Source organism: Lepeophtheirus salmonis, chromosome 14 (genome assembly GCF_016086655.4).
Source record: "Lepeophtheirus salmonis chromosome 14, UVic_Lsal_1.4, whole genome shotgun sequence".
NCBI classification, from domain to species: Eukaryota; Metazoa; Arthropoda; class Copepoda; order Siphonostomatoida; family Caligidae; genus Lepeophtheirus; species Lepeophtheirus salmonis.
Genome location: NC_052144.2, coordinates 3,652,655 through 3,679,024, shown reverse-complemented (window position 1 = coordinate 3,679,024; position 26,370 = coordinate 3,652,655). Strand labels below are relative to the sequence as shown.

General features: G+C 31.5%; 1 long non-coding RNA gene and 1 other non-coding gene across 2 annotated transcripts; both read left to right on the top strand.

The window, feature by feature from the left end:
* The first annotated feature begins 13,234 nt into the window (after window positions 1–13,234).
* LOC121129878 (uncharacterized) lies at window positions 13,235–14,961 on the top strand. The gene is made up of 3 exons (XR_005868555.2): window positions 13,235–13,360; window positions 13,556–13,611; window positions 13,932–14,961. It is a non-coding gene; the product is annotated as an uncharacterized lncRNA (long non-coding RNA).
* Window positions 14,962–18,741: 3,780 nt separating this feature from the next.
* Window positions 18,742–18,814, top strand: TRNAK-UUU (transfer RNA lysine (anticodon UUU)). The gene has a single exon. It is a non-coding gene; the product is annotated as a tRNA-Lys (tRNA).
* The last annotated feature ends 7,556 nt before the right edge of the window (window positions 18,815–26,370 follow it).

Here is a 26,370-nt window from a genome sequence, read left to right as displayed (position 1 = left end):
ATTGAGGCTGGAGGTGATTTTATGAAATAAAATATATATCAAAATCCATCAAGCTTTCAAAATATGGTTTTATTTTTTGTTTAGTTTGATAACTAGCTGGAGAGAAAATTTCATTTGAAAACAATCCTTTTTGCGACACAGGCAGTTTGCACCGATACTTGCCAATTTAAACTTGTCTGTATTTCATACTTTACCTTAACAGTTACCGGTCATTCTATATAATACCTCGGTATTATATAGAATACCTAGGAAAGGTATAAATAAAAATCATTCATTAAATAGTTTGCTTGACACCATCAGGAGTTATATACATTACATTATTATATATAATGCCTAATTATACATATTACGGGTAATATATATATATCTCTCTCTAGAGAGAAGAGTAAAAATCACAAGGCAAAAGAGACTTATTCAATGCATTATATTAGGTTCTGTTAGCAAGATAACTCTATTGAGCATATATAGCATTGAACTCTATTTTTATTATATTAAAGGTAAATGACAAATTAAGATCTGATTGTCTGTTTATGTTTTCTCCAATGAGTATTTCAGATTTAGTGCATAATATCCACATATTCTAATTATATTATTGATTTCTTTGCTATACTGATGGCTATATTTATTTGAAAATGTATGTTCTGAACTATTTTTTATTTATTCGAAACAACTTTTCATCTATTTTTTTAAAATTAATTTTAGTACAGTAATCGTCAGAGGGTAAAAATATAATTATAAATGTATTTGTTTGATAAGAAAATAAAATACTATTATATGATCTATTACACAATTAGTTATATAAATTTGAATTTCTCCCTCAATTGATTCCGCTGTGACGTCATCAAATTAGCCAATAAACAATAGCAAAAAAATTACATATCGATGCACCTTATATATAGTGACCTAGGTCTTTTCTAGGGATTCCTTTTATTTTGAAAGATAAAAAAAACCAGAGCTTTCGTGAATTTTGGTTCTGGGTGATCCAGTTCTTTTAAGTGTATGACAATAAATTGTTTTAAAATTAGAACACAAGGAAAATCCTCGAAAGCGTTTATAGAAGCGTTAAATGTTATTCCACAGTCCTTACAATCATGGAGCATTATGAACATTATCTCCAACGGAGATTTGGAACTGCAGAGTTCATCGTCATAAATATACAGTAAGGATCTTTCAATTTTTGGATCCCAAGATTTAGGAAGTTCTATTTTTTTTCCACTTATCTATTTTATATTATTCTTAAGAATTCCTCGAATATACCATTTTCCAATGACATGTTGTAGAAAGAAGGGGTTTTGATCAGTCCTTTTAAGCGGAAAACAGAATTTACCTTTCATAAATACCGAACCAGGACATTCCATAATGTCATGAACAGTCAAAATAGAAGTAACTCATAGGCAGACTTTGAAGGCAGTTTGGCGCCTCTGAATAGCTACAGAGAGGTTCTTTGTTACGTTTGAATGAGCTTGCATCTATGGTAGTGTTTGATTCATATGTCAGTATTTTATACCATAAAACATGTTGAGCAGGACCCCATGAAAACAAGATTTTATCGACTGATTCATTTGATAAAATAGCACCCCTCTTAAAAACATGGATTGGCCACCGGGCACAGTAACTCTTCCTTCTAATAGGGGATTTTTCGTTGTGTTAATAAAAATCTTCTGGTAAATCTTAAGGATAATAAAAGATAGTAGTGTTAGTCCTCCTTGTCTTGGCCTTTTGAGAGAGGGGAGGTAATTTAAATGAAAAAGGGTCTTTAACCACGAATTTTCTTAATTGATTGCCTTATCTGCTAAAAAATGCCTTATATAATACCAAAAACTATTTAGACATTATACAGGTCGACTCTTGATAGGAGATGTTAGTTTCACCCTATCTTTGCCATCCAATACCTAAAATATCAACCTTATTTTTAACATTACCATCTAAAAGTTTAGTCAAAGAATCCGACATCCAATTCCTGGCTGTTATTATTTGTATTATAAGACTTTACCTGTATTAATGTTGTAAATATTAATTTTAGACGCAATAAAACCAAATTAACAAAAATCAGATTATATCTATTTATAAATGTATTTATAAATAGTAGTGAAACAAAACTTCTTAGAAATAGAACTCTCATAACACCGAAAATCAAATTATGAAGTTTCCAGCGGATTAAGGTAATCACTAGTGATGTACAACTAAGATTTATTTGCATTTTCGGTTCTAAGTTGCATTTTTTGTATTTGCTATCTTTATTTGCATTTCCCCCGCCATTTTGAGGGGGAAAACATTTTTAGTTATTAGAGTATAAGGAGGATTGATTGTGAGTGTTAGAGGAGGAAGAGAAGAAGAAAAAGAGGAAATGATGAATCCATTGGTACCATGAATTATTTTCGGATATTCAAAAATATATTATATTTGTCTTGCCACCAAAGCTATTTAGATTTTTTAAATCCATTTTTTCTCTATAAATATAAACGGGCATTCAGTAGAATTTCTTTTCAATAAATTTAAATTAAGTCGAAATGAAAAACCATTTTTTTTAAATTGACCATGCCTATGATAGTGGACCCCTCAGTGTTCATTAAGGAGCTCAGTGGCACCAAGATGTGCATGAAATAAAGTACTTGTCAAGAATATAGATTCAAACAACAAGGGAGAGATAACTACACAGAATGGGCTCAACGGCATCCCCTCCAACGATAACAGTGATAGCGTCTTTAATACTAACCTAGTGAAGGACTTGGTCTCTACTAATATCTCCCTTGCCAAAATCAACAACAAGGAGTTCAAAGACTTCTAGGAGAAGTACCCTAAGTAGACGATACCTAACCGCAACACCTTTACCAGGACAGTGGAGAAAAAAAGCAAGGAGGTAGTGGTCAAAATGAAGGAGAAACTTAAGGTTAAGTTATTGTTTATCTTCATTGTATTTTGTAGACCCGGAGAGGCCATACCTGATCAACGTGGTCAATCTAGGCACCACTAACAACCGCACTGGGCAGCAGTGTATCAACTCTTCTCTATTTGAGCTCCTTGGAACCGACTTAAACTAAGATAAGGTGTGGCTGATTTTCACTGTGTCAAGGTTGGTCCGAAAGAGATTTACCCTAAACTCATCCATTGCCTTTGTCTCACCCACGGCCTCAACTGTGTAGTCAAATTAGTAAGGTACAGTTTTTCAAATGTGGACAAAATCATTGCCGAAGTGAAGAAGATTTTAATTAAGTTTGCCTCCCGCAACTTGGAGTTTGCTGGCTCTTGCAATGTTAGCTAAAAGAAAGGCTACCTCTTGTACAGGTCTTGCCCATAATTGAGAATGTCAATGAGAGCATGCCCATCCACAAGTTTGCTCACAAGCTTGAGTAGATCCTGAAATAAAATCCAGTATATGAAAGACGAGTCTTATTGGCGTGTGCTCTCTGACATGAAGGAGGATCCCAACGCCATAACAAGCTTCAACTGCGCCTCAATGATATCTTTGGACTGTGAAAGAGCCTGCAGTATTTTCAAAGATCTCCTCACTAACAAGAGGAATAGGCTGAGGGAGGAACATCTGAGGGTCCAGATGATAATTCAGTGGAACAAGCATTTTCACCCTTTTTCTGTGTTTGCGTTTTTTAGTAATTTTATTTTCATATTTAGTACCATTTTTATACATTATTTAGACATTACTAGTAATCACTTGCTAAATAAAGTATGCTTAATTGGATATCCATTTTTCAATTTGACTTGTTATTCAATAGTATATGTATAAAACAAAGAAGACTACCACTCTCACATAATTTGATCGTAATTCCTTTTGAACTGCACTGATTTATCGTAAAATTTGTACGTGACACATAAATAAGTTATGTAATATTTTTGGTTCTAAGTTATTTTTGGAATAATGAACAAAATATTACAAAAGTACTTTTGAAGGGGAAAAAATTAAGTATTCGATTAATTTGTTTATGTTTCCAACGTTAAATAATTAGATGTATACCTCTTTGATTTAAATGCTTCTAAAAACATCTCTTTTCCATCAACTAAATCAGATTTTCAGGACTTTTGGAGAAATATTACGCCAATATTGCTTAATACAAGATTTTAAAATTTATTTATCATTAAATTTCCTTCTTTAGGGAAGGTAGTTATGAACAATCAAGCTCAAATGGCCTACAAAAATCTCTGAATTCATTTACACTACAAGTAGAGTTCGTCAAATTCTCAAAAAAATCTCACACTTCCAATATTGAAAATAAGGACTATTTCTATTTCTTCATAAGATGATATAGCTGAAGTGGGCGAGGAATAAAGTCACCTGAACTAAAAAGAAATTGAGGTCTGGGTTTTTTTGTGATGATAATAAGTTCTATTTACATGATTTTGACGGTTTTTCCTTTTTTGGATTGTCTAGACATTAATAGTCTTTTTTTCAGCCTAACAATGCAGCCATTCATGTGTATTATGTTGGTCCGATATGTCTCCAGACTTGAACACATTAAAGAACCTATGGTGAATATTTTCAAGATTATTTTACAATTATGGAAGACAATATTGATAAAGAGAGTTTAAAATTTTGCATTTAGCAATAATTGAATAAATATACTCGTATAGGTATGTAAAAATATATGTGTAACACAAGGGAATCGTTTGATGCATACTTGCTCTGGAACGTACGATTCTACTGATCAATTTAAATTCTTGTCTTGCTTAAGCTATCAATCAGATGGTAACTACTTAGGCGATTTATGATTGTTAATTTATATTAAGCTCCATCAGTATTCCATCATTAGTAGACATTTTCTATTTTAGACGTGCATGAGGATGTAATTGAAATGGGTTTATTCCTTTTGTGGATGTATCTCCAAAACAGGTTGACAGTGATGTGAAAATATTATCATGAGTGGTAATGTTGATTCTGCCTAACATTTTAATGATTTTTCTCCAGTTGTTATGTTACTATTTATTTCCTTTCATCCATGGATTACACAAGAGAAAATTTGTTCTGTGTGCAAAACATTAGTCGTCATAATGTTCCCTTCTTATTAAATCATTTTTTGTACTAATTTTGAACTAAATATATTTGTAATTAATAATTTGTACATTGACAAATTTGTTTCAGGCTTCTCCAATTCACAATTGCATTTTTGAGTTTCAGTTTGTGATGTAGGTACTTTACTCTTATTGTTGTCCTAGTATTCACAAAAGAGACAATCAATTCCTAAGTCCAACCAGGATAAAGTTCAACAAAAGGATCCGACAGTCTTTTAAAAACGTTTGCTCTTTTTTCAATGCTGTCTTCATGAAATTACTAGTAAATTCTTGGCATTTATATTTTAATTGTTGATAAAAGAATGCTAAGGCCTCCCGAGAAACAATCATAGTCCATGAACTAGATGCTTGCGCGTAAGGTTCTGTTTCACTTGTTTTCTATCCAAGATGGGGAAATAAAGATCCGGAGATGGGTGCTCATTACTACCTGTGAAGGCAAGAATTCGAGAGACGGTCTTGATTATAATATTTCTCCTATCAATACTTATCTTTCATATTTTTTAGTACGTCGATCTCTGTCACATTTGATTTCAGCGCATATGCATTTATTCCCTGGAATATTGCACGATGGGAATGCACTTTTTTTTCAATTTTTTTCTGCTTTTCAATTTTGAGAGTTCCACTTTGAGATTTCTTTCAAAAACCTCATGTGAAAAGTATCGTTCACAAACCCGTTTATTTTGTATAATGACTTTGTCCCACCTCTTACACTTATAAACCCAAAGTCCTTAGAGCCTCCAATCTTGTGTGAAAAAAAACAACAACAACAAGTGAACATCTGATGGATTTGTACAAGTTGCCACAGCACAAACATGCTTAGTACCTCTAGAAGAAGACATCATTCTTTGAATGATTTGAGTCAACACTAGTCAATAACACTGAAGTTGGGTCCCGTGTGACGTCATCATAAAAATTGTCAGCTAACGTCAATCAGACTACGTTGTATGTTTCTTATAGGCACACTTTATAAATAGTCACCTTGGACTATTCGAAGGCGTGTTGGAATTATCTTTGTTGAATTCCAAAGCTCTTATTGCTAACAAAATTAACAACTATGGACTCTTAATTACAAAGAAGATAGGAGCTGTTATCATCTCATCTATTGCAAGATATTCTGCCTGATCTCAGATGATTCCCTACATTTCTGGATGGAAAGATGGTGATGATGTTATTACGTATTACCCCTTGATGTCAGTAGATATTTTGACCCTTTAATGTGGATTGTAAGGTCATACAAAACTTTTAAAAAGAAATACTATTACTATTGGGACTACTGGTCCTTTTAATGGTGAATTACTTTTTGTATTCTATTCCTATTCGCTCCTGTTTCTTTTTTTGTTGTAGGCTTGTATGTGTCTTCCGAATTATTTAGATATACTGATTAATTTTATTGAGATTATTTTTTCTTTGTGGTGTGTGAATAATGGTTCAGGGATATCTTTAGGAGAGGGGTAACGATAAACTAAAATGTTTATTTATGTGATATTTTTGTATGTGATCCTTCTTCCTTTATATATTTCTAATGCCATTTGTAAATATTATATGAGAATCTCAATAAATAAAGAATAAATTATATTAAAGCTTGAACTCTAACCATAATCAAATCTATGAAAATATTTTTTCTTAGTCAATTTGGGATTAATATTAACATTTTTGTGTGTATGTAGATTTTCCTTTTGATTTCTAGAATTACGTATTATTCTTAATTAAATAAATTTTGCTAACATTTTTATAGTACTTAAAATTATTACTCAATTATTTCAAAAATAGATAGAAAAAGGCTCGAAATTAGCTCGTAGTTAATTAATTCTACCATTCTTCAAACTATTAAAAAGTACGAGTAGAGAAATGTAAATTTAAGTTGTATCGGTTCTTGATGTGGTCCAAAAAAATAGGTACAAAAAATTTACATAAAGCAAAGTTTAGCTTTATGTATGTCTGAATTTATGTAAAACAGTCTGATGGTGCACTGTAAATAGTGTTTCTTGCTATATATAATATATCAATACAGTAGAAAAAACACAACGAGAGTATAATATTCAGGGACCACATTATAAAATGAATTAAATCTTGCAGGAGTATAGTTAAACTCATTAAAAAAAGGAAAAAGGGAAGTACTTTGTATTAAATTTAAAAAAAATAAATGAATGTAACTTTAAATGAAGCTTAGCATCGAGCTAAATTATTCCTTGGCTCATCAAATCATTTTACATTTTTTATTCTAGAGGAGAGAACGTCTAAGTATTGATTTTAGGGGCGTTATCTTCTCTATTATTAAAGCAAAATGTGTATCTTCGTCAACACCTAATAACTCCGGCAACTTCTTTTTCCCTACCTAATATATGCATCATAGCTTACTCTTTTTATTATTAGTCTACTATGTATAAATATTTTTATGAGCATTGATCTAGTTTAAGAATAAAATGTAGATACATTTTGGTATTTTTTTTGGAAAACATAAATACGTGACATTTTTTATAAGCTTTTATAAATAAGTCTCTAGAATCTCCGAACATAATGTAAAAGAGGACATTTTTGTACTAGAAATACGTCTGATCACCTTTGTATATTATGCAATCATATCGATATGAACAATTTTGACCATTGAAATAAGAAATAAATTTCACTCCCACAATATATTCACACAGAAATGTTTAAGGTTGAATGTTCAATGGTTTTAAGTATATTGGCCGTAAGCATTTTTCCTGACAATTGTTTACTAAATTTGATTATGATTTATGGAGTATTACGAAGGATTTCTAATTTTTGAAATGATTGAGTGGTAATACTGAATTCATATGATTATAAGGCTCCTTCCATATGAAGAATAAATGTATTTTTCTTCCCTGGGGTCTGTTGTTCCATAACTCCTTAGTCATCCAAAGAACGACTACTCTATATATGAAACTAGTCCTTTGTTGGTCCTTATTTAATCCTGTCTAGTTCAGTTCAGTCATAGAATAGGTCTTATTACTCTTTGAGATCGGTTCTTATGACTGCCAGTTCAAGAACTGATTAAACAAAGAAGAAAAACAGTTGAGTGACGTTATCAAAAGCCAAACTTTATAAGTTGTAGGAATGATATGCAGCACTGAACTGGACCAAGACTGAGCTGGGCTGGAGTCTTCGGTCCTAAATTAGACACTCCCTCTTTTTTTCTCTTCCTTTTTGGCCATTTTTTTAAAAGAACGAATCAGTTCATCATATTGAAATGATTCCGTTAAGTTTTTTCTCTTAAAAAATTTGTTTCGATCTCTCTTCATTATTTTTAAAATTATTACATACAATTTTTGTGTCAATTTTTCTGATTTACTAATATAATTCTAAACGATTACGGAGGAATAAATAAAGTGAAATGTACATTTACAACTCAAATTTTAAGTTAATGTACAAAAAAACAACAAAAAAACAGTCAAATTTAAAGTTATGAACATCTTTGTACACTTTATATAGTTAAACAAAATAGAAATAGTAATTAAACGCGTTGTCTTGATGATGTTTCCTTGTCTCCTATTCACCAATGTTGACCGCTTCTGTTGGAACACCAGCTTCAAACGGTAGAGTTGTTCACAGAAGAGGGCAGAATTGTGTGGGGAAAAAAATCGAACTACTGTTGTACGACACGAACCGAAAAAGTATCGGCCCCTTATACATTGGAAATTTTCTTGGTCGTTATTGACGTGTTTTTCCCTTTCAGGTAGTAAAAATGTAAAATTTCTACCTTTGAGAGCTCCATACTCGATGCACGATAATTCAAGACTGAACTGACCCAGCGCAAATCTATCCGAAAAGTGTTTGTAATGCCCACTCACACCTTGTTAAATCGATTTTCAAAAATTACAAACATTTGTTTTGTCCTACTTTTCAACTATCGTTAGAACTTAAGCCAACACATTAACAGTAGTTCCAAAATTTAAAATGATTACTACTTATATGTATTTTTATGTGAAATTTAGAAAAATCAATAATGCATGGTTTTATTTCATAAGTCCTTCATAATGTGCTACTTTATATACGTAATTATATATACATTTAAAAAATTGTTAATTTAATTGGGATTGAGAGTTTTTAGATGAATTCTTTGGTTGCTTTATCTTATTATGTGGAGGACAAAATAAATATTGGGTACCCAAAAGAAACTTTCAATGAAAATGATGGGTTGTGCATTTCAGTACGTTTTTACCGTCGGTGCAATACTTATATACGGGGGTCGTTTGAACAGTCCATGCAAAGTCCAAGAGATAGCACTACTGGGGCGTATTGAGATTATTTTTAGTTAGTAGCATCTCTTGGAAGAACACACACCAACTTTTATCCCGATTATTCTATTTTTTTCGTTTTGGCATTCGTTTGAATACACGAAGTGGAGTGATTTTCAAAAAATGGACAAAAAGAATTTCGTGTGTTGATTAAACATTACTTTGTCAAAGGCCTCTGGAGACGAAAAATAAGCTTGATAAATATTATGGGGACTCTGCACCTTCGATAAAAAAAGTTTATAAGCGGTTTCAAATTTTTCAGAGTGACCTTATGGGCACAAGTGAGGCTGAACGTTCTGGATGCCCTGTTGAGGTTACTACTAAAAAAATCATTGAAAAAATTCACAATATGGTGATGGATGACAGAAGAATGACTTCTAGTGCTGTGGACATCTCGAGTTGGAACCTATTTCCATTAAATTTGCGACCACAACTGCTGAGGTGTGAGCTGGTGCATAGTCGTGATGTAAAAATACTTTTTTTTGTGGCCAAATTGTGGGCGTTTTTCTTGCAGTTCGGTCTTCAAATGGTCGAATAACGATGAATAATACGCATCTGTAATAGTTTTACACTTTTACGGATAGTCGATGATGATTAGTCCTTGCAAATCCAAAAGACAATCGCCATAACCTTTCCGGCCGATTCCTCAGTTCAAACGAATACCATACAAAAAAAAAAATGACCCATCTGTCTAAAAGTTGGTGTGTGTTCTTCCAAGAGATGCTACTAACTAAATATAACCTCGATACGTGCCAATAGTGCCATCTCTCGGACTTTGTAAGGACTTTTCAAACGATCCTCGTATATAATCAAGTATTTAATATTTTGATATTATAAAAATTTTGGGATATATTTTTTTAAATTAATAGATTTAGATAGTAAGATATGATTTTACTCCATCAGTATCTTTTTATATAAAAATAATATATGTATTTGGTTTGCTAAAAAGAGCTAATGAATAACTAAATACATCCACGCTGAGGAAAAACCAGTGGTAGGGTGGCCGGGGGATAATTTGAATATATTTACAAATTTTTACGAGTTAGCTTCACGATACTTTGCATGTATGCATCTAAATCTGTATCAGCAGAATAATTTTTGTGCAACATTTTTTAGCAACTATGTTATAGTATATATATGATACAATATAATTTGAAATGAAAAGTATCCCTCTTTATTTAGGAACGACATAACCTTTCCAATATATTATTTTAAATAGATAACAAGCTAAGTATCAATCAACTAAAGTAGAACCTAAAATCATTTATTGAATCTATTTACTGCATAGATATATAACTAAATTTATGATTTAACTAATTGCTTCCCCATGAAGTTGCATCATAAACTCAACTCAGCTATGAAAACTTCAAGCATGGGAATTATCAAACCAACTTGGTAACTTCAATGACATAGCTATTTAAGTGATATTCATATGAATACTTAATCATAGAAAGATGAAAAAGGAGATGGAATCAGATTGAAATGGAGCAAAGATGATACAAGGGGTATAGGCTTTACATAGGAAAAAATATCAGGCAAACCTGTTTTTCCTAGTGACACCTCATCCTCAACAGTGACACCTTACTCTCTCTAGAACCAAAGAAAAGGAAAAAAGGAAAATATAAGTGAATCAAGATGAAATGAAACAGAGGTAGGCAAGAGAAAGAAAAAAGAAAAGGATCTGATTTATGAATCAATGCAACAACTATAGGTTTTTTTCATTCATTACATCAGTACCAAAAAAGAGAGTTTGACTATTTTTGACCAACTTTAACTTGCTGAAATATTTCTCAGGAGTGGCAACAGTAACAGGAAGTGTCAAGAAAATTTGGAGAAAATGCAAATGCTTGGAAATATTTACCATGGGATTACTAGCCCTATGAATAACTTGGCTTGGAAACATTCCCTTTGTAGAAAGTTTGCAGTGGGTACATCTATCTGAGATGAAAATTCGCCTTCTTTTACGGAATATCGATATTAATTAAACAAAATTTGTCTGTCTCTCTGTATGTATGAAAAACTATCACAGGGTGCACTGTATGTAATGCTGTATTAATGTAATATTGCAGGTGTTTTCATAAAGCATCGAAAGTGTATGCGGGGTGGACTGTATATAGTGCACCCTGATGTATACCATGTACATATTTTTGATCTTAGAAATAACAATGTATTCGTATGAATGAAGTATTGGCAGGCGTGTAGCATCGGATATATTGAAATGCTTCTAATTGTTTTTTGTATTCTCTGGTCTGTATCATATGTATTTTCAGTATAGGATAAGAATTGGAGGAAATTATTATCGTGGGTATGTAAAAATGAATTAAACATCGCACTCTTATCATTATTTAGGTGTTATTTGAGTAACACTAGTCTAGGTACATATTTGTTCGAAATCATTAGATAAGTGAGATAGTATTCATTATTTACTTGAATCAAACAATTTTCTTTTTTTTTGCATGAATGTGAGAGCCTTTGAATAAAAGATATTTTGTGTGTGGCATTGTCAAGATCAGTATTTGACAACTTAGATATTAAATGATTATGATGCTCTAAGTAACATTTGACAAATTGCATTTAAATAAGAGAGGAAATAGAAGGTCATCTCTTTGAGTCTATAAGATGCTCCAAGACAGTCTCTAAAGTAAATGTATCATCTTTCATGGTTGTATGAAAAAATTTCATTAATTTGTATACAAGTATTAGCCTAATACACACTAAATAATCCCTTAGATCAGCATGATCATATCAGAATATAGATAATTAAGTCTAATCACATAAAAAAATCTAGACATGCTCGATGATATGTTTTTTAAAACCTTATTACCTTATAAAATGACTTTAAGGGTCGAGGCAAAGAGAAAACAAAAGTTACTTTGTTCTTAACTATGAAACTAAGACTTGCTGCTAAAATCTTGAATAATAGATTAGGCCAAAATCTACATAAATTTATCTCAATAACTACTCATTAAGGAGATGCAGTTGCCCCCAACATTATCAAAATGAGTAGAACCTAATTTTGGTACTGCAGCAAGGTAACTAAAAACACAAATACGAAATTTTAGCAAATTTGGTTAACTTTTACCTCTAGTACAACTGCAATTTCTAAACGTGTATGAAGGAAAGCTGTTTTATCACATATTATAAATGATATGTTGAAAAGTAACATATTCCATAATAAAAAAATGTAAACTTACGCAATATCCAGTAAAATGTAGCATATGTACTTGTAACTGTACCTGTATATGTGTTCAACTGACGTTATTTTAGTACTATACAAGGGGGCCATCTGATTTTGTGGATAATTTATCCCTTATTGCTCTCTAAAATCAAGGAAATTAGAGTCACAAAAAGAAATAATGGACATCATAATCTTTTTTTGTTTAAAGAATATTTTATTGTAAAACATGTTTTTGAAATAAATCAAAACTATTTTTTTTTCATTCATACGTGTATAGAAATTGCAATTGTTCTAGAGGTAAACGTTAACCAAATTTGCTAATTTTTTTTTTGTATTCTACTTACCTAGGTGCAGTAGAAAAATTAGGTTCCCACTGATTCTGGCAAAGAGTCCTTATTTCAAGGGTAACTGCATCACTCTACTACTCATTTGCATGTTTATTTAGATTGAGTCAAAGTTTAATCTATGTTAGAAGGCATTATTGCACCATTGATGACAAGTTTTGAAAAAAAAAAGTACAGACTGCAAAAAAGAAAACTAGGTACCAATATTTCATTTTATGGTTGAAAATAAACAATGTATTAACATTACCTATGTATCTAGGTAAATGTATGATGGCCTATCAACTTCAACAAATTCATGCATTATTTTCTTTTCTTTAAAAAAAGAACCAATTTATCTACGTTACTGATAAGTACACAGTAACTTGTACATGCCATATTGTGCTTTAATCAACGAGGGTCCGTATCAAATTGAACATATTATATACTCACAATAAATAGAGGTACACTTATATGTATATATATATAAATTCAATTATTCTCTTCATCATTTGAAATTGATGGATTGGGAATAAGGATATTATTCATGACTCAACCAAGAGATATCCTCCGACCTGAAGGTAGGCCTGATAATAAAATACAAACTATGTGTATACACAATGGATCTATGCCAATCCTGGAATATATATGCATATCATAGTGAGATACACTAAGGCACCTTATAAATATTACAGTAAAAAGAGTAACGCTATGTGAATTTAATTTGAAATTGAAAATGGTAGCACATTTACATATTTTTTTCGTTTCCTTCTCAGAATCATAAATGGTTGAACAAAGGAGTCTGAATTTTAGAAAGTAGACGTATAAAATAGTATGTAAAAAATAAAATTTCTTCGACTTTTTTTGGGGGACCTCCCGAGTTATTAAGATGCTGTTTTTGACCAAAAACGAAAGAAAAAAGCCTTGTTTCCATTCTCTCTTTCAATATCTCTCCATCTTTCCGCCCTTCTCTTCAACCTCTGTCTCTTTTCTTTTACCCTCATTCTTTGTTTTTATTCCTCTCTATTCAACCCTGCAAAATATATAAAATAAATGTTATTATGGTCTATCATCATGTTGTATTCTCGTGTTAATATCAATAATCTATAGAAAAAAGTCAACTAAACTAAAATTTATTTTGTAAAATTTCAGATTACCTCTGGCTCATCGAGAGACAAGTATTATGGAAAGTAAATATGGTAAAGAAAATAATGTCACCCGAATCAGTTAAGACCAACAAAATGAAACACCATTTTGATGCTAAATATCCTAACTTTATGGACAAGGATGTCCATTATTGTAAGAACTAAGCTGACGGTGTAAAAAAAAAAGATTTTATGTTCGTGGCAAGTACCTTCAGCAAAAAATTGCAGCCATTGAAGCTTCATAGTTGGTGGCTTGTGCTGTGCTTGGAGCTGAATATACATGGCATCCCATTGCTGGTTGACAGTGCCCATGAGGTTGTTGATATTTGGATGAAGGACACTTCAGGCCTTGGACTCAACATGCACCCATAAAGTGAAGTCCAATAGGTTGGCATTTGGGGAGTAGGGGTTCACATTTTCTTTGGCCAGAAAGGAAAGTTGTCCTACAATCCCTTCTGGGCCTTTTTGGACGTGTGACAGGCACACCATCCTGCTGGAACACCATGTTAGTGTCCAGTTAGTTGATTTGGATCCATGGTAACATGGCACTCTCCGTTGGTTTCTTGCCATCCTCCAAAAGTACGCGGAACAAAATTCGTTGGTCACGTTCAGATGGTATTTTCCTCGGCTTCATAGACACATAGGAAGATCTAATTATTGTTGTTTATTTCATTTTTTGTTTATGTTTTGTATTTGACAAAAACCTTGATTTATGTGGCAAAAACGAAGTGTAAATATTTCTTAGCCGCACCCAGTACATATGTGAAACAAATTTTTCAAGTTTAGTGGTTATGAAATCTCTATACGGGAGAAAAATTGTTGAAGAAGATGATCTGTGTTGTGTTCTTGGAAGGATTGCACCAAGAATTTCAGATCTGGCGAGAAAATCCCAGCTTTCTCACTGGTTTCGCAATTCGAACTTTTTGTTCGTTGAAATATAAAAATAAAATGTTGCTTGGATAAAATTATTATGATTCAATTATTTAAAATTTGTAAATAAAAAATCATTGTGGCAATAAATTTTCAGTTATGTATAAGTCATATTTAATATATACCAAATACATATTAGGGGTATCCTGTATAAGTTTGCCCGCACGTCATCCTTTCTATCTCAAAATTGGAGGCAGATTATTGATCTCCAAAAAGAAAAATCCCTGAAACGAATTTGCACTCTACGATTCCTGTGCAAAAATATTCCTGAAAGTAATTCTACTGTTATGATTCATGGTTGATAAAAGAATAAGTCGTAATGTTATACATAATTAGATATGATCTCCTCCGGCCTCATCCCTCAGTCAACTGATGGACTCCGAGAGAACTCACCCCCTACCCTCTTTCGAATACTCCATAAGAACCAAATTTTCATTGTCTTCCAGACAATGAGACCTTCAATCTAATTTTGTGGCACTTAGAAGTGCTAATTATCCGAATACTTTGAAAAAGTAGAGATCCTTCTCCTCTTCATATTCTTCGCTTCGCGTTCCATCGTTAGACGAACCGAAGTTATTTCCTTATTATGAAAAGGTTGCGAGGATTGAATTTCAACTATCCTCTGTCGCTGTCTCCAACTTCGAGATAGAAAGAGAAAGTTTGTGGACAAACTTATAAGCTATATTAGCTTCAAAAATGCAGTAAAGGAGGATCAAAACAACTAATTTTATTTTTGGGGTCCCTGCAACTTGGCAAATGCTATCTAAGGTTCACATCAAAAGAAAGGAGGGGAACCGATGCTCTTTCAGCAATAATCCATCTTATACGGATAGAAACAATAAAGTTATTATTTTGCATATTTGTCACACTATTTATCAGCATACAAAGTAGTGTAGATGTAGAAGTAGTGTTCATAGCTCATTTAATAAGATTTTATTCGTGTTAAACCCTACATACAAGAAGATAAAACTCAAAACATATCTTAATTTTCTCATTAAAAGTATGAAATTAGTTTTTAGCTTACCATTTACGTCTTCCTTCTTTACTATTGAACTATTATATGTTTAATACATTTATAAAATATTCACAATATAGCAAGATACAATTCGAGTTTAGTGGATCAAAGTTCAATTTTTCATGCTACATAGGTCAAACGTATAATACAGTTTGTAAATATCCTATGAGCATGGCTTAAAAACGTGATTGAATTGTACAATCATGCAAGATTTTTTACGAATTAGTATTTATAATACATACAGGGATTTAAAACTAGTTTTGAACAGTTTTAAGTAAGGTTAATTTTGTAAGCAAATTTTTCAATTCGTATCGTCTTTGTTGTGATACATTTCGCCTCGCCTAAATATAATTGGTGTATTATGAATATATGTTATAAATTTATTTGGTTCAATAATACTGGGTCCGTCATTAGTCATGGAACACTTCTCAAATCTTAAGTTAGACCTTTATAAGAAGTTGAGAGATTATATATCACTAATAAAAACTTTTTCAACATCTTTTGACTTTACTTTTCTGTAAATAAAGTCTTCCCAATAAAATTTTAAAATAGTGGAACTCTGGAAAGGATTCCTTTCTCGTATTTTAGTTAGATACAACCTATCAACCTTGCCAGCCGCTTCTTTATCTCCAGAGGTACCGTTTATAACATAAATAAGATGTATAATCAGTATGGCAACTTGAAATGATCTCTTCAATCCCAGGGAATTGTTAAGTTTGTAGAGTCTATGATATTTCAAAAGCCTTATATCTTTATTCTTAGTTATGACAAAAAAAAAAATTAGCTTAATAAAATACAATCCCTAAAAACACCTGACATGGAAAAAAATAAAATATGGAAAAACAAGACACTAAAAATCACTTTAAAAAAAATCATTCAAATATTCAATAGTCCGAATTTACGACCATAGTCAGAGAAATTTGCCGAAACCTCAAGTTCTTTAGAAATCACAAATTTCAAGTTTATTAGAATGGGGTTCCTGTTGCATCTGCATTAATAAATTATTTCCTGCATTTTGCAGATGATGCGCTCAACCTTAAAAGTCCTAGGTAGATTTCGATCCGTGGTCACTACCTAATTAGTTTTTGAGGTTTGACTTGTAGATTGTCTTTCGTTTTTTTTTCTTACATTCGTACTAAAGGAGAAATTTTATCAACTTTGTTGAGAATGTTTACTGACGTGTCTATTTTTTCGCAACAGAATGCGCAATTTATACTCTCATCTTGATGATTCGACTTATTTGTATAATTTGATGAGGTAGCGATTTTGTAAAGGAGCCACTTAAGCTTAGAGGAAGTAAAATGGTATTCGAAAAGATTTTTTTTATTCGATTTCAGACCTCGAGAGACCTAATCTGTCCAACAGTTTGGTTACTATTTTTTTTGGTAACATTTCACTCGAACTAGTTGTTCCCTCCTTATCTGTCTTTTCAATTGACTCAAGAGCTCTAAAAAAGGAGTTGATGGTCCAAAAAACATAGTATATGTGTGCTTCATCGCTTGTGAACTACTCCTTGGGGTTGTTAGAAAGTTTGGAATCCTAACTTCTTGTTTATTCCAAAGCCTGAGTTCTCCAGCTGTGGTAATGTTAAGGACTGAATAGTATTCATTCCTTGAAGCCGGTCTTGGATTGTTCTTCACTGGCTCGTCGTGGTCTAGGATCTTGTATACCTGTAAAAAGGTTTTTGACCAGCCTTGAGACATTCTTTTCCGGTAATAGCCAAGCTTATTTGTCACTTGAAAAAGGTCTAAAGGCCCTTTCAATATGTTTTCTTAGAAATGATTCCACTGATTTTTCTATAGAATTTTTTATTCCACTTTGTATATTTTGTTAATTTTGTTTATCCTAAATGGGACTAACACCTGGACCACTTTGGTAATTATTCTTAACATTTTATCCCCATTTTACTCAATCTGACAATAAACTATGAAACTAAATAGTGTAGCAGAGTCAACGTATGAATATGAAAGAAACTCCTGGATGAGTTCATTTCCCATAGATATAAGTATTTGGGGCTTTAATAAGTTTACTTTTAATCCAGATTCTTTTTAAAATGAGACTAATGCCCCTTTCTGTTCTCGTAGGTAAAGTAGTTTTTAATTCGTCCGGGAAACCAGCATTAAATAACGAGACGTCCTCAGAGAATAACATGATCCTCAACGACTTCCTTCCTATTTTAAGGCCTTTAACTAATAAATTAGAGATTAATTTTTTATATAAAAGGTTAATGGTTATAATGAACAAGGAAGACATGGATCAAAGATCACAAGGATCACCCTGTATGCATCTTTTATTTTTATTTATTTTTGGTTATTTCCAGGCAGGTCGAGTATTGAGAAGGATAATCTAAGAATTGTTGCTACTTTTGAAATGTAATTTGGAGGTAACCCATTATTCATTAATTTAAAGATTACTCACTCATCAAATATTTCATCAAAGACTTCCCTTAGAATGGCCATGATACGTTTTACTTGCAATTTGTAGAACTCAAACGGAGTCCAGAGGGGCCTCGAATTTGAAAAAAGTAAATTATATATGTAATTTACAAGTTATTCTTTCGTTATTTCATGGTCCAATTCTTTGATTATACGAACCGGTAAGAGAAGTATGCCAGTTTTTAATCTTGATCAGAATATTTAACTAGCTCCATCTAGTCGTTAATTCAACAAGGAGTTAAAATTTTAAGGAAGTTGTCAATAATTATTTATATCTATTGTCCTTTTTTAATATATTTGTAGTTAGGTTGTTTGTTTTATATAATTTATGAAAAAATAAAGTTTCTTCTAAAAAAAAAATGAGAGAAAATTATCGAGAGTAGCTATTTTTAGAAAATTACTTTAATTATTTTTAGTTCCTCCCTCGTGCTTCGTAAGCCCGTGTAGCTCAGTTGGTAGAGCGTTAGGCTTTTAACCTAACGGTCCAGGGTTCGAGCCCCTGCACGGGCTATTCTCTTTTTACTTTAAGTATTACTTTTCTTTTGCTTTAAAAATAATGTCTAACATAAATAATATACATTTATTTAATAAGAAAAGCACAAAAATGATAAATTTAATATAGTATATAACATAAATATACTTTCAAATCCTAACGTGAGTACATTTGCATTTTAGAAAATCAAACTTGAGTCACCCTCAGTAATCCTTATATATATTAAATAGATTTTGTGTGTGTCCTTTATGGGTGCTCACACCGTTGAACCTAGGAGGCTGAAATTTTACATGGGTGCCACTTTCGAGCCTAGTCAAGCTAAGACAGGAGTATTGATGGGGGGGGGGATCATAAAGGGGGGTTATGCTATATCTAAAATACAAAAAACCGATATTTGCAACTCAAGGAGACTAGATATGGAATTGAGATATAAATCCAAAAGTGAAAAAACAATTTTATGAATGATTACATTTTCTAAATTTATTCAGAATAAAAAAAGTTATTGCAAAAAAAAAAAAAAATGAACTTTCAATAAAATATTGGCTTCGTAATGAAATAAAGTTTTTTGAAAATTGTCTGGAAATTTGTTTGCATATAAATTTGACACATAAACATCATAAAAAGTTATTTTCTGAACAATTTCTCATTTTTTGTCTCTTTTTTTGAATTTCCTGAACATTTTACTAATTAATTCTCAATTCATTAATTTTCAAGAACATTATTCTCCTTAACTTGCAGGATTCTTTTTTTGTAGGTTTTGTGTTTCCTTTTTCAATGCCAATAAATGATATTAACTACTTTTCTTTGCAAAATTAGTGCAAAAAAGTTTTTTGTTATTTTCTTCGCGAATTTCGATTTGACAATTTTTTGACAAATAAAAAATGTACTTCTCATCTAGGCAATTTTTATATGCCGATATGTTGGTATTTTATTTGATGTCTATAACACAATATTTAATTTTTTTTTCATAATAATACAATTATGGTTACATGAGCCAATAGTAAGAGTATTGGGGGTTACGAGGTCCTATGATGAACTTTGTGGATTACTAACTGGACTGATATAGTGTTATTAGTTTATGTATGATAAGATATTGTCAATACCCCGCTCCATCAGTAGATTCATAGCAAGAGAATTAGAATTATAAGGATCTTTCTCGATGACAACGAAACATTCATATAATGTTGATAATTATTATAACATAATAATTTTGTATATTTTATAATTATTTTGACCATCCTTAGCCAAGCAACGCCGGGTAACCCTTTGTTAGTATTATTAGTATATATTAGAGCTTGTTTGTGTGTATCGTCTATATGTCCCCTTATTGTTGGGCCTAGGAATGTTAAACTTTGCATGGGCGCTTTTTGAGCATGGTCAGGCTAAGACAGGGTGGCAATTTTTTTTTTTTTGGGGGGTCACATAAAGGGGGTTATTCTATACCCAAATTACAAAAATTGTTTTTGGAGCAGAAGTAGATTAAATAGGGGGTGGAGTTATAAATCAAAAAGTGTTTGGTGTCACAAAAAATAAGCATACGAATAAGAAAGTTTTCTAAATTTATTTGAAATCCAAAAAGTTATTGGCAAAATAAGATATGGATGAAAAATGCAGGAAGACGATTTCTGGAGGAAATAAAGTTATTAGAAATTTGTCTAGAGATTCGTTTGTATATAAATTTGACATGTATAAAATTGATGTTTAACTGAAATATCTGTTATTTTCTGAATATTTCTTCATTTTTTTCTCTTTTTTTCATTAAACGTCAAAAAACATGCAATACAACATTAAATTGACATTGAAATCGTAAACAATATTAAGATAATGCTGGTATATAATAAAGAAGTATGAAGCATAGAAATTAAAGTTGAACATTCTTATTTTTGCTGTGAGACAACCTCCAATAAATAAATCATTGATATTTTTCCTATGATTTTGAGACAGCCCAAGGAACAAAGTGAAGTAAATTGATATACATGGAGATTTTATTCTTAGAAAAAGGATCTTGCTTCAATAAAACAACATTTATAATGTAAAAAAAATAATTTATTAACGACATTTGTACCAATGAAAACCAATATCATTTTCACAAAGACTCCAGTTTAAAAAAAATGCAACATTCATAGAAACATAAAGAAAAAGTATAAATGATTTATATTTAGTTTTCAATTTATGCTTTTATAAGCTTCATTATGTGAGGTACTTAGGGGTTATCTACATATTTCTTTCCAACAAGTGGGCAATTTTACCTACAGATCTTCAACACTTAAATGATTTGAAGAGCAGGCCTCACTCTCCAAGATACTTAATATTGCATAGTCAATTTAAATCAGGAGAGGAAGGAGGCCACCATTCCTTTGGCCAAAACCCTGCCATATTTTCCCTACACCATTCTTGAACAAGATTGGTTGTATGTGACGTAGCTCCGTCTTGTTGGAGAGCTATTCCATCCTCTCCATATCTGGGATTAACCCTGGTTACCAACTTCTCCTTCAACATCTTCCTTTGACTTTGACACCCTCTTCAATGAGGATTAATTAATATTTTTGACTAGTTGCAGTTATCCCACCCGTACACATCACAGAACCTAGTTTCTGGCTCTGAAACATCAGTCTTTCATTAAATGGGATGTTTTCTTTATTCACTGTCATTTATTTACAGCCATTTTGATTAAGTTGGCACGGCCTGGGCAGTGAATAACTTTTCATCTGCCCACAGTACTGGTGGCTGCGTGGCATTTACAAGTTTGCCCAAAATAGGTTTCACAATTGTAAAGCTAACTCTAAGATTTTATTCTGCAAAAGAAACAGATTATTTAATTAATATGTATAGATGAAAGCGTACAAAAAGGAAGTTGTAACTTTGATTAATAAAGGGTTTATTTTTAACAGTTAAAAGTTGTCTACATTTCGTTTGAGGACCCTGCAACTGTACCAGGGGCGTCCGTAGGGGGTGAGCTGGAGCAGCTATGCCCCTCCCCACCAAGTTATGGGATTTTGATTTTTACTAGACATATTTTGGTCAGGATGAAAAAAATTTACACGAAAATAGAGATAATTTTTTTTTTTTTTGTAAGATTTCTTTTTTTTCTCTTGGAAAAAAAGGTCATTAAGGCAAATTATGCAGCAGAGCAATAATTTAATATTTAAAATTGAATTTTTGAAATTTTTTTGTGAATATCTATAGATTTTTTTTCAAAAAAATCCAAAAAACCAAGCCCTCACTCCCCCCCAGTAATATAATGGGTGTTTCTGCCATTATATGTTTAATCAACATCCTGTTTCAATAATTTTACTAAATATATAGGTATGCAGTCCATAAACTATATGTCGTGATATTGTTTTTGATCTCTTAAGAGAAGTAAAAGTTGTAACTGGTTTTTGAAATATCATTTGAATCATAATTAATTATACGAGTAGTTTGTTTATAATCGAACTATTTGTGATGCATTAGAATCCATGTGGCGACGAACTTATATTTTTCAAAAGAGCTATTCAATTTCATTTACAATGGTATTGACAGAGAGGGGGAAAAACCATACAAGGTTCAAATGGGGTTTACCAGTTTGATATGATTATCTGAAATCTTATAATACACTTTCACTGACGTTGTAAATTGCATTATTATTGAAGGAGGATCGATCCCCAAATAAAGAACTCTTTACTAGAAAATTTTAATTAATTTTTTTCAAAAAAATTAATATCACGAATTTAATTTTACAAATTTTTTCCCAAAAAATTTAATTTTCTTTAAAGAGCAGTCCATTTTTAATTTTTTAAAAAAATTAAAATTTATAAATTTAATGTGAGCAGACACGGTTTTTTGAATTTTTTTGAGATTAGCTATGGATTTTGGAATTTTTTTTGTAAAAAATTTAATATTTTAAAATATTTGACGGAAAAAATATTTTTTTTTGTAAATAGCTGTGAATTTTAAAAATAATTTTTGAAAAATTTAATTTTTCAAATTTTTACCTCACAAACACCAAATTTTTTTTTTTTGTCAGATGTCGATGTTTCTTCTTTTTTCTCCCATATCAGTATTCTGAGGGTCGATTAGTTGTGAGCTATGTATGTAGTGTGGTCTTAAATCATTTTGCGTGACGACCTTAAAACCATTTTTCCTCAAGGATATTTCGCCTTAATATATATAAATAAATGAAATGAATACGTCGTTATTGTCTATTTTTGGTAGAATTTATTGTTCCCTTGAAATTTTTTAATCGAAATATGTAATGTGTATTACTATAAAAGTCATAAAAATGGTTGTTTTCTTTTGGATAAAATGATGGAATCATTTTATCCAAAATTTCAATGCATACATCAATAAAATCTCACTATGTTATTAATTGGAACCGGAGACAAAATAGTTAAAAAATAAGTATTATAAGAAAAACAAAATAAATAAACATGGCAACGATTTGAATAGTCATTATCATTAGACATAATGGACTATTCATACTAGAACAGACTCATGGTTTGACAACAAGCATAATATGAGGCAAGAGCATGATTCAATCATTATTCCAAACATTTCAATCATTCTATAGTAATAAATATTTTATATTTTGATTTAAAAAATTCAAAGTGAACATCAATTTCAACCAAAAATAAATAAAAATGACAAAAAACATCATTTAGAAGAAATATCCTTGAGGTAAAATAGGTTTAAGACAAAATGTTCTAAAGCGAAATGGTTTAAGGGATAATTATCGGGCAACGATTGATTGAATAAGAATAAGTAATTGTTAATCTGTGAGTAAGAACTTGAAAAGTTGTGAGATATAACTAAGATAATGACGTGCTAAATGATACAGTATTTGCTTAAATCTATATAGCTAAATATAATCAATCGAAGACATTTATAATAAATATTTGCCCAGCTACAAGGAAATGAGTAATTACGGCCAATAAATGCCTCATTAGCAACTTTTACGGGTTGTTACAAGCCTTTAATGTCATATTGTATGATATATATTTGTACCAATGTACAATCAAATATGATCTCATTTATTGGATTTAAATAATCTGTTGTTTATTACGTTGACTAAATCCTGTTTCTTCATCGATACGTATGTAAATATCCCAATAGAAGTTTATTAAACTGGATAAATGCATAATTATGTAGTAGGAGGACTTTGAAGTGAAGAGGCGCGCGTCTATGAAGTTATGCATTTTTAAATGAGTTGCATTTAATGAATAATAATAATCAAGATGTCTTCTCAAAATAGTGAAAATGTATGACATGTAAAACAATACTCACAATGTACAAACATAAATTCCTGGACACAATTCAAGAGAAACAAAAAAGCAATGAAGCTCACAATTTAATTAATATGTAGTATTGCTTTTGAATAATGTTAATTCGTTTTTTCTTCATTTTATCCTTATTTCCACAAATTTTCATTTAATCTTGCATTTATGAAAGAACAAAATGTAGAATATACATACATATTTGCATTCTTGAAATGTTCAATTATGATTAATGACTTAGGAATGTTCATACATATATATATTAGGAATATTGTAGTTACATACTATGCTCCTCTGACGTCACAAAATCATATTTTGATCTTTGAAATATAGGTATGAGACAAATATACTCAATTTATACAGACTATGATATTTATATTTATATGAATATGTAAATATTGTAAAGGGTTGGCAAAGTCCTCTTTTAAAAAAAAAGGGAAGTCAAAGTATTTTATTCGAAACCAACGATCAATGTAAATCCCCAATTACTTTTATGTATTCGATTCTTTGGTACGATTGATTCCACTTGGAAATTGGAATTACCAAGTAAGGATTATTATTTCTGAACTTGAGGTGTGTAGAATTGTGTTTTTTATGAATTCATTAGCCGTAGTACACGGCATTAGCCGGAGTAATTCGGAGTCAACAAAAAAACTTTGTTTAATGATATAGAAGATAACTCCCTAACAAATCCTCATTGTTCACTCTAGGTTTTTCGTAAGCAAACTCAGAAATAGTCAAAAAATGTGTTGTTTGTTTTTATTAGTGAGCACTCCTTTAGACAAAAGTTCTTCCATATATTTGCTTTCTTCTCAAACTCTTATTATTCTTTCATTCTTGAGGAGGGAACACGTCATATGATTGGATAAAATAATTATTGTATTGAGTAGTTACGTGAGAGTGGGCTCATGAAAAATGGGGAATAACAATGATGATTTCTTGGGGAGTTATCTTCTATATTGTTGGAGAAAAATTGGTTTTTAGCCAGTGCTTAATTACTCCAGGCAATACCGGATACTACCGCGTGTTTAATATAAGTTGTAGTATATAATGGGTTAATTGCTTGAAGTTTCAGAGTAAAGAGAGTCATGAAATTGAATCTAAGAGTCCTACCTTAAGATAAGTCAAAGATAATCCTCAGATTTATCTGCTATACAAATTTACAACCATAGTATACTTCCACAGTACTGAAATTCAATGACGATGATTTATCACCCTTATTAATATAAATTAAAGGTGGAGGGAGTCACAAATAATAAACCGATCGGTGTGCAATCTGTAAAACTCGATATATTTATTGTCACATACCGGTAGTTGCATAAATACGCGGACTAATTTGTTAAACGCTTATATCTCGAGGTTCCGTGACCGGAAATTAAAAAATCTAGCACAAGTAACTCGGTAAATCTTTTGGCTCTGTTTTTGTTTTTCTTACTTGCATCAAACAAAGTCGTTTACGATGAATAACGAGACCAAACGTCATATGGTTGCCACTCTCCTTCGCACCGGTAGGTCTGTCAAGAAGATAATCAAGGACACTGGACTACTGTATTCAAGGTCCAAAAGCTTGTCAAGGAGGGAAAATATCTGAAAGACCTGCCCATACCTCTGGAATGACTCAGGATTGGCTCCCTGCCAACATGCCATTTTGGAACAAAAACATTTGGCCACCTCAATCACCTGATTTGAATCCCCTTGACTACAGTGTGTGGTGGCAAATTGAGAAGAAGGCCTGTACTACCCGCCACCCGAATTTGGACTCATTGAAGGACAGCGTCCATGAGCAATGGGCATCCATGGGAGACCATTACATCATCAATGTGTGCAAGGCCTTCCGCGGGCGTTTGGAGGGTGTCATAGCAGCTGATGGCGGTTATATTCAGTAATTATATGAAACTTTATACCAGAATAAATTCTCTATTATATAATTCTCAAAAAAATACGGCATACGAATTTTATTACACATTTAATTATTTGCCACAAATAGTCCGCGTATTTATGCAACTACCGGTATGTTAATTTTTATACAACCCAAAAACATATTTGTGATATAGTTATTTTAAAACCAAGCTCATGGGTAACAGAGATTAACTCTAAGGATTTGTAATAAAGCTATAAGTAGCGAAGTAAATTCTGGAAAAATTTTAGCTGGACCGTTTTTTGGAATTGGTAATCTAAAGAAGGATTTTTCTTTTTCTTTAGCAACTGTTGTCATTATTATTTAATTCCTAAGTAGTGAACTTCCTTTCCTAAATAGATCAATCGTATTTAAAACCTGATTGAATATTCGTGTGTTTCATATGTTGATCCCCAATTTTACT